Genomic DNA, 10,096 nt, shown 5'->3' with positions numbered 1-10,096 from the left:
AGATTTCTTAGCCACAAGTAGATTAGAAATCCCAAGTGTTTAAAAGGTGATGATTGACTTGCTCATCGGGCAGATGATGAAAAAGAAAGAAACACATCAAAAGTTAATGAATCCATAGCCTACCAGATGTAGACTCAATGTAGAGGTGAATACACCAGCACCTCAGTAGCTTCTCGGGGTTCTCCACAGATAGCCCCCATCTATCAATGAATGCCAAGAAGGATGACTGTCCTTGGCTCCATCATGCCCTTGGATGGCAGCTTATACATCCAATTCTCAGAAAAACCTTCCTCGGTGGCTTCACTCGAAGCATCCCCAGGCCCTCATTCTGTTCTGCAGCCGCCACTGTTTCCTTCCCAGCACCTACCACATGGACAGCCATGTTTCTTATGCGTCTCCTGTGTTCCACACCTGCCTACCTCCCATCACGTGGCATGCAGCTGTGTCCCTCTTGTTCATGGCTGGCTCCCCATCCTAGCTCTGTGCTTGTCACACGGAAGGTGCTTGATAAATAAATGTCGGATGAATAAAGAAATGTCACCAGGAAGCATTTACATTCCTTGATTACAAAACATCACTTTAGAAATACTCCTTTCAAGCTACAAATGCTCCACAGAAAGGCAGGTACAAGGACATTCATTTCTCAGAGGAATAGGAAAGGTGGAAGAAGGTAACCAACATTGATTGGGCAACCGTCATGTACCAGGAGCTTTAATCCTCACAACGATATTGTAAAGTAGGGATGATTAGGCCTCACTTCACTGACAAAGAAACTGTGGTTGAGTAACTTTCCAGTTTTATGCAATTAGTGGTAAGCTGAGTAGGAGCCTGTGCCCCACATGCCCTGACTTGGATGGGTAAAGCTTTAATTACCCTCACTTAAAGGGTAGCTCATGTGTTGTCAGGGATGCTCAATGGGCCAAAACCAAGAATTGGGTCCCAAGGGGAGTAATTGGGATTGGAACAAAACCTTGTAGACTGGGGCTGAGTCAAATCTGAGCGTCAAAACAGAGACCAGGTTCAAAGGGCAGACGTAGAATCGTAAAAAGATAGAATCAAAAGACAAGAGTCCCATGAAAACAGGAACTGAGTCACTCTTCAGCCCACTTAAATCTGTCTTCCACCCCCAAACTTTCCCAAAACAGCACTCACTAAGGTCATCAGTGACTTCAGCATCATCAGACCCAAGGGGTAAGATTGTGTCTTTCTCCTGCTTGGCTTAGCAGCAGCACTGGCTTTCTGAGCACTTCCTCCTTTGTGAATCACTGTTTACCTTTGGCTTCCCGGTCTTCCTCTTACCTATCTGTCTGCTTCGTCTCAATCTCATCTGCCACTTCATCCTCCTCCACCTCAGTCATAAACGCGGGGTTTTTCTGAGATCAATGTGAGACTTCCTCTTTCTCTTTCTCTCTGTCTCTCTCTTCTCCCCCTGCGCCCATCCCCCTTCCCTATAAACTCATTTATTCCCAAGACTTTAAATATTATTGACAGAGTGATGCCTCTTTAAAATTGTATTTCACATCCTGTACTACACCTCTGAGCTTCAGACTTTATTTTCCAGCTGCCTATCTGGCATTGCTACTTGCAGATTTCAAGGGAAGCTCAAATTTAATGATTTCCAATACAAACTCTCATCTTGATCCTCATTTTCTTCATAATCCCAACTTGAGAATGAACCCATCTACCCACCTGAGCCAGCCAGAAACACAGTACACAGTCTCATTATCTCCCTCTGCCTCAATCCTCAGATGTAAACCTCTCCGTTTAAAACTTCTAAGCATCTCTAGAGTTTGCCCATATCTCTTTCTCTCTACCCACCATCCTGGTTAAAGAAACTGGTTGTTTTTTTTTTTTTTCTGTTATTTGTTTATTTCTGTTTTAGCAGAATCACCCCTGACTAGCCTCTCCACCTCTACTCTTGGGCCACTCCAATTTATTCTCTATGTTGCCATGAGAGACATCTTTTTAAAATATAAATCTGAGTACATGATCTCACTAAAAATATAATAAAACTTCAAGTTTTAGCATGGTCCACATGTCCCTGCATGATTGACTTCTGCCTTGACCCCTGCTCAATCTATGAGACTGGGGAGTGACAGGTGGGGCCCCACCTCCAAGGGTGGCCAGTGACCCATGCCTGGACCACCAGAGCACAGAGGGACCTCCTGGCCAGTGGCTCTGCCATGGAGACAGACGCCACATCCAAGCCAGGCCAGTGGGACTTGATCCCGGTTCTTGGCTCTGAGTAGGAAAGAGAATTTCTCCTTCCCCTTTCCTCAGCTGAGTGGGCAGGAAGCTCATGTGTGATGCTGCCGCCCTCTTGCCCACACGGTCTGAAAGCGGAGGCCACACACAGGAAGGCCGTAGGGGCAGGCAGAATGATGCCAGTGGACGTTGCTCAGTGCTGGCACCATGGCGCTTACAGGGCAGAACCACAGACTTTCTCTGTAAAGGGCCAACTAGTGAATCTTCTAGACCTTGTGGGCCACACCGTCTCTATAGTGACTCCTCAACTCTGTCCTCCTAGCAAGAAAGCAGCACCGTGTGTAAACAAAAGGGCATGGCTATGTCCAATAAAACTTTGTTTATGGACACTGACGTTTGAATTTCCACACGCTCCGAAAGATTGTTCTTCTGTTGATTGTTTCTCCCCAACCATTTAAGAGGTGTAGGAACCATCCTTCACTGGCCGGACCTCCAGCAGGCAGAGGCCAGATTTGGCTCGCGGGCTGTCACAAGCTGCACCTGCCACACACTCTGGGCTTTTAGAAATGAAGCCTGAACATTGTCTCTCTCTCTCTCTCTGGCTTAAGTCAATTCTGGGTATTTTATTTTTCTGTCACTTGAAAATGAAAGAGTCCTGAACTTCTTATTCTACATGTTTAGTATCTGGGATTTAGTTTCTCTTTTTGCTTCAACAGCTAAGAAATCTAAAGATAAAAAAAAAGAGGGGGCCATTTTGTGAAGAGATGAAGACTGAGCGGTTGTGTCCGCGTTGCCGACTTCCAGCAGCAGTCGGCTTCTGCACTTAGAACCCGGGAGTAGGAGACTCAGAATCGAATCTCTTCTCCCTCCTTCCTCCTGTGAGATTTTTTTGATCTTCAGCTACATTTTCAGCTTTGTGAGAAACCTTATCATCAAACACAATGGCCAGCAACATTACCAACAAGACAGATCCTCGCTCCATGAACTCCCCGTGTGTTCATTGGGAATCTCAACACTCTCGTGGTCAAGAAATCTGATGCGGAGGCAATCTTTTCAAAGTCTGGCAAAACTGTGGGCTGCTCTGTTCATAAGGGCTTTGCCTTCATTCAATATGTTAATGAGAGAAATGCCCAGGCTGCTGTACCAGGAGAGGATGGCAGGATGATTGCTGGCCAGGTTTTAGATATTAACCTGGCTGCAGAGCCAAAAGTGAACCAAGGAAAAGCAGGTGTGAAACGATCTGCAGCAGAGATGTACGGGTCAGTAACAGAACACCCTTCTCCATCCCCTCTACTCAGCTCCTCTTTTGACTTGGACTATGACTTTCAACGGGATTGTTGTGATAGGATGTACAGTTACCCAGCACGTGTACCTCCTCCTCCTCCTATTGCTTGGGCCGTAGTGCCCTTGAAACGTCAGCGTGTATCAGGAAACACCTCACGAAGGGGCAAAAGTGGCTTCAATTCTGAATGCACAGCAGGGATCTTCCAAGTCTGGAAAGTTGAAAGGAGATGACCTTCAGGCCATTAAGAAGGAACTGACCCAGATAAAACAAAAAGTGGATTCTCTCCTGGAAAACCTGGAAAAAATGGAAAAGGAACAGAGCAAACAAGCAGTAGAGATGAAGAATGGTAAGTCAGAAGAGGAGCAGAGCAGCAGCTCCGTGAAGAAAGATGAGACTAATGTGCAGATGGAGTCTGAGGGGGCTGCAGATGACTCTGCTGAGGAGGGGAACCCACTGGATGGTGACGATAATGAAGATCGGGGGGATGACCAGCTGGAGTTGATCAAGGATGTTGAAAAAGAGGCTGAGGAAGGAGAGGATGACAGAGACCGCGCCAATGGTGAGGATGACTCTTAAGCACATAGTGGGGTTTAGAAATCTTATCCCATTATTTCTTTACCTAGGCGCTTGTCTGAGATCAAATTTTTCACCAGATCCTCTCCCCTAGTATCTTCAGCACATGCTCACTATTCTTCCCAACCTTGTCCTTCCCACGTTCATTAATTCATATTTCCCTGCACCTAGTCCCATTTTCACTTCCTTTGACGCTCCTAGTTGTTTTAAGTCTTACCCTGTAATTTTTGCTTTTAATTTTGATACCTCTTTATGACTTAACAATAAAAAGGATGTATGGTTTTTATCAACTGTCTCCAAAATAATCTCTTGTTATGAAGGGAGTACAGTTCTTTTCATTCATACATATGTTCAGTAGTTGCTTCCCTAACTGCAAAGGCAATCTCATTTAATTGAGTAGCTCCTGAAAGCAGCTTTGAGTTAGAAGTATGTGTGTTACACCCCAACATTAGTGTGCTGTGTGGGGCAGTTCAACACAAATGTAACCATGTATTTTTGTGAATGAGAGTTGGCATGTCAAATGCATCCTCTAGAAAAATAATTAGTGTTATAGTCTTAAGATTTGTTTTCTAAAGTTGATACTGTGGGTTAATTTTGTGAACAGCCTGATGTTTGGGACCTTTTTTCTTCAAAATAAACAAGTCCTTATTAAACCAGGAAAAAAAAAAAACATTAAAAAAAAAAACTAATAGAAATGAATGCTTAAGCAACTCTTTTCTCATTTGCTAAGATTTAAAAAGAGTTGGATAATACCTTAGCTGATAAACTGTGATGAAGCTGGGACTGAATGCATGTTTCAACACTAGTATGAACAATTCATATGTAGAAACACCAACACATTAGTTATAAATTTACTCACTTAAAAGCCTAGAATTTGAGAAAAAGAATTTATTTTAAAATGTCATATTTGGGTTTCACACTTCCAGGCTGATCACCCATAACTAGGAAATATATTAGACTTTACCAGTAATATTTTTGTCATTGCCGTAGGTGGAGTTTATTACCAACACAGAATACATGGTCAAAAGTGTCTCAACAATACTTTTATCCATTTACCCACATTCAAGTTGTCTGTGTCAACTCTCCATTTCTCTTTCTTTCTCTCCATTACCTCTTTTTGGTCATTAGGTTGGTTTGGGATATTTTTAAAAAAAACTCATCTTTTAATTTAAAATAGCAACAAAGGAAAATGAACCAATAATTCTGATAAATTAATCTCTATGCCAATAATTAATACACTCTACCATATTGAAACACATGCTTAAAATTACTTTTGAGAAGAGAAAATTTATTTTTGCTTTCACAATGCACATCCTGAAGTGGATTAAGATGTGTAAACTCATGATGAAAGGAGATTTAGGTCATGTACCGAAAAGTTAGCAGAGCATGAACTTTAGTATTGGACTACTCCTATAAAATAAAGATCTTTAATAGTAGACTCAGTGGGCTCAAGGATACGTTTTTGTGGATCCTGAAGTTTTTGCCATATTGGTCTTAAAAACTTAAAGACAGTTACCAGCAAGGAAAATGTCCGCTTTCATCTTGACCTCACCAGCATTATATAAACATACATTTTATATATATATAATATATTTACATATTTATTTATATGTATTACTAAAAAGTAATTTAAGCTTCCTCTTCTTTGATTCCTAAGAAAGAAAAATATTTTTTATCTCTATTTGTTTTATTCCTATTTAACATACACATTTTATGTCCATTTATTATTATTATTATTATTATATTTTGAGACAGGGTCTCACTCTGTCACCCAGGTTGGAGTGCAGTGACATAAACTCAGTTCATTGCAGTTTCTATATCCCAGCCTCAAATTATCCATCCTCCCATGTCAGCCTCCCAAGTATCTGTGACACAGGCACCCACCACCATGCCCAGCTAATTTATTTTTGTATTTTTTGGTTTCACTATGTTGCCCAGGCTGGTCTTGATGTCCGGAGCTCAGGCGATCCATCTGCCTCAGCCTCCCAAAGTGCTGGCATTACAGGCATGAGCCCCGATGCGCAGCCTCGTGTCCATTTATTTTGAGGTCTTTTGCTTCACTCTTCACTGTCATTTATAATTTGGTTTAAACTACTCTCTAGTTACCATTCTCTGCTATCTTTTCCCATCACAACTTTTAAAAATATATGGATTATTTGGCCAGGTGTGGTGACTCGTGCCTGTAATCCCAGCACTTTAGGAGGCCAAGGCAAGGCGGGAGCATCACGAGGTCAAGAGATTAAGACCATCCTGGCCAACGTGGTGAAGCCCCATTTCTACTAAAAATACAAAAATTAGCTGGGCGTGGTGGCGAGTGCCTGTAGTCCCAGCTTCTCAGGAGGCTGAGGCAGGAGAATTGCTTGAATCTGGGAGGCAGAGGTTGCAGTGAGTCGAGATCACTCCACTGCACTCCAGCCTGGTGAAAGAATGAGACTGTCTATAAATACATACATACATACATAAATAAAATAAAATAAAATATATGGAGTATGTTCCATTTCCTTTTATATTTTTATCTTAGATAGGCGTTAAATATCTTTTTAATACCACATTTACTTTAAGCCCTTTTAAATAGATTACTGTAATTTATATACCTAACTAATCAAAAATGTTAAGGCTCCTGTTGAGTTGGTAATTAACGTTGTATTATGTGTGTACTTTTCCTCACCTCTATGAGTTTAATTGTAAATTCTGACAGCTCTGTGAGTTTTATTTCATCTACAGCTAAACATTTTAAGTGATTTATTTAGTATTTTTATGAGAAATAAGCTGTGCAATTTCATCAGCATTTAGTTTCCCATGGTTTTCCAAGAAGTCTGAAAAAGTGCTCCCGCCCTTACCCAAGAAGAAAAATAAATATTCAATTTTAATTTACTAATTAATACCATGATTTCCATCTTAAGTAGGGTGTAGGCAAGAGATGCACTCTTCTCGTAAATTCTAGGTGACTGGTATTCTTTATCAATCAAATACATTTGACTACAAAGTGATATCCACTAGGAACTAACTTTCTGTTGTTTCATTTCATGTGGATTTAGACACGGCAAGGAGATGGCAGGGCACACACCCTCCTGAGGTGCCCACAGTTATCCCTCCAAACCTTCTTCTAGATCTTACCCAAAGGGAAACTAGTCGAGGCCCGAAACACTGATGAAAAGCATCACTGTGCCAAGTTTTTGGAGTCTGAAGAGATACAACAGTGTTTAGAGAAATGTGCCACCTCCTTCTTTTTTGACTAATGGTGAATGGGTAAACAAAAGGTGGTAGAGCCACACAATGGAGTACTACGCAGCAGTGAAAAGAAACAAACTGCCGATAAATGCAGAAACGTGGTGAGCTGAGTGACAAAAGCCAAACACAAAATGCTTCATACTAAATGATTCTTTTTGAAATTATAAAAAATACAAACTATTCTATAGTGACATCAGATAGGTCAGTAGTTGTGTGAGGCCATGGGCAGAGGCAGAGAGTTTTGCAAAGTAGCATGGAAACCTCTCAGGGGTGATGGAAACAACCTGCACCTCGACTGTGGTGATGCTCACAGTGTCACAGCACTTTGAATGGACACTCTAAATAGTGTAGCCTTTTGCTTGTAAACTGTATCTCCATTAAGTTGAAGATAAATGGCTAAGAAGTACATTAACAAAGCTTGATGCCATTAGACAATAAAGAAATGCAAAAACGAGATAAAACCATTTCATGCCTGAATTTTATTGCATAGAAATTTATCTTAATTTTAAAAGTGTAGATCTTTTAAAAGAATATAAATAAAATTTTTATTTAAATTAGAAACAAAACACTGAAAAATTCTGCCTGCAAATGTGTGAAATAGTATTACAGATTATTCAGTTAGTTGTATCGAAATACTGTAAGTGTCCTTCAGTAGGAAGCCAGGTAAATAAATTAACTTCAAGTTAATAGAGGTATAGTTACATACAATAAGCTGGATCCATTTAGAGTGTCTTAGATAGATAGATAGATGATAGACAGAGAGATAGATAGATAGATAGGCAGGCAGAGAGAGAATGTGTGTGTATGTGAGAGAGGAGAGAGAGAAGAAAAAGAAAGATGAAAGAAAAAGAAAGAAGAAAGACAGAAGAAGAAAAGGAAGGAAGGAAGGAAGGAAAGAAGGAAGGAAGGAAGGGAGAGAAATAATATACCAGGCAGCAAACAATGAGTAACATTTGAGTATTGATATGGAATGACCTCCAGGATATATTATTACATATTTTTTTAGTGCGGAAAGAACACTGTGTATATAGAGACTATCTCTGGAAGAACTCATCTATGATTTGAATGTCCTCTTCAAATCTCATGCTGAAACTTAATTTCCAATGTGGCATTATTAAGAAGTTAATGGATTAGATTAATGAATCAATGTGTTATCATGAGAGTGAGGCTGGTGGCTTTATAAGCAGAAGAGGAATCTGAGCTAGCATGCTATGTAGCATGCTCATCTCCCTTACCATGAGATGCCCTGCACCATCTCAGGACTCTGCAGAGGGCCCCACCAGTAAGAAGGCGCCCAGCAGATACAATCCCCGAGTCCTGTACCTCCCAACCTCCATAAATGTAAGAAATAAATTCCTTTTCTTTATAAGTTACTCAGTTTCAGGTATTCAGTTATAAGCAACAGAAAGCAAACTAAAACCCCCAAGAAGTTGAATAGCGTGATCATCTTCAATGATGGCTGGAGATGGGATGGGGCTTTTCACTGTACAGTTTTAAAACTAATTTTGAGCCAAGTGAATTCAGCATTCAAAATTTAAATGAAGTTAAATTAATAAAACACAGAAGCAGGTGACTTTTGTCAAGGGCTGATCTCATTCACTGGTTCCAAGGCAAGCCTTGGTAGTGACGCCTGCCAGCCACCCTGTTCCCTTCCTCCTCCTTCCTGGCACCCTTAGACACTCTGCTTTGATGCCCACCCCTTCAGTACCCTCACTCCCCACTGCAATTGCCTGAAGGATAAGCACGATCCTGCCATCCTCCTTCCACAGACACCTTTCAGATCCCTCGCACGCAAACTTTTCACTTGATGTCTGCCTACGAAATATATGAAAATAAAAAGACATCAATGGGAAGACAATGTGAAGATTTAATAGTATAAGGTGGCACAGAAAATATTGTAAAGATATCAACACTTCCCAAATATTCCAATAGATTTAATGAAATTTCAACTAAAACCCCTCAAATCAGAGTTTTGCCTCATCACTCCCAAGAATCTTTTTCTTGATAAGGATACCAAGGGCATTTCATTTGCTGGAATTCACTGAGTTATCTGCAGCTTTGGATAAGGCTGATTAATGGCTTCTCTTCCCTTTGATCTAGGATAATCATATCCCTCCCTTTTGGTGTCTCTGCTCCTTCCTTATCTCCTGGGTCTCTTCCCTTTGTAGGGCCCCAGGGCTCAAGACTCAATTCTCTTCTCCTTGCCATTTAATTTCTCTTCTAATCTTTTTATGACCTGGCTTAATCTCAACACTTTAAATAGCAACTGTATATTGATGACCCCAATGTTTGCCTCTTGCCTGGATCTCTCTCCTGAAGCCCAAGCTCCATATCCAATTATTTGCTCAATACCTCCACTTGAAAGTCTAAAAAGTACCTCAAACACAGGAGACTTGGGTTTTCTCCTTCCAAACCTCTCCTGCCTCCCTGTTTTTATCTCAGTCAAGTCTCATCACCAAGCTGCGGATCAAAACCTTGGGGTCACCCTTGGCTTGTCTGTCCCTCATGCCTCACATGTGATCTGTCAAGAATTCATGTCAGCTCTTCCTCCAAAATACAAGCAGAATCCAATCACACCACTCGGCCTGCTGCACAGCTGCAAGCCAGCCCTGCGTCTGACCTAAACTATTGCAGCCGCCTCTTACCTGCCTTACTTTCCTTTTGTACATGGCTGGAAGAAGGATCCCACTAAGACCAAGTTGATGATGCATGACATTTGTCTGTTACAGTCTTCCAGTTTTTTCTCATCCATTTTTTGTTTGTGCTTTTTTTTTTTTTTTTTTTTGAGAAGGAGTTTCGCTC

The 10,096-nt window shown here is 41.1% G+C and overlaps 1 pseudogene; it reads left to right on the top strand.

The window, feature by feature from the left end:
* Positions 1-2,955: 2,955 nt before the first annotated feature.
* On the top strand, positions 2,956-4,211 carry LOC105722112 (heterogeneous nuclear ribonucleoproteins C1/C2-like; annotated as a pseudogene).
* Positions 4,212-10,096: the final 5,885 nt, after the last annotated feature.

The sequence above is a fragment of the Aotus nancymaae genome, unplaced genomic scaffold (genome assembly GCF_030222135.1).
Source record: "Aotus nancymaae isolate 86718 unplaced genomic scaffold, 86718_ANA_hifiasm-v0.15.2.pri h1tg000065l, whole genome shotgun sequence".
NCBI classification, from domain to species: Eukaryota; Metazoa; Chordata; class Mammalia; order Primates; family Aotidae; genus Aotus; species Aotus nancymaae.
This window is presented reverse-complemented; position numbering and strand designations above follow the sequence as displayed.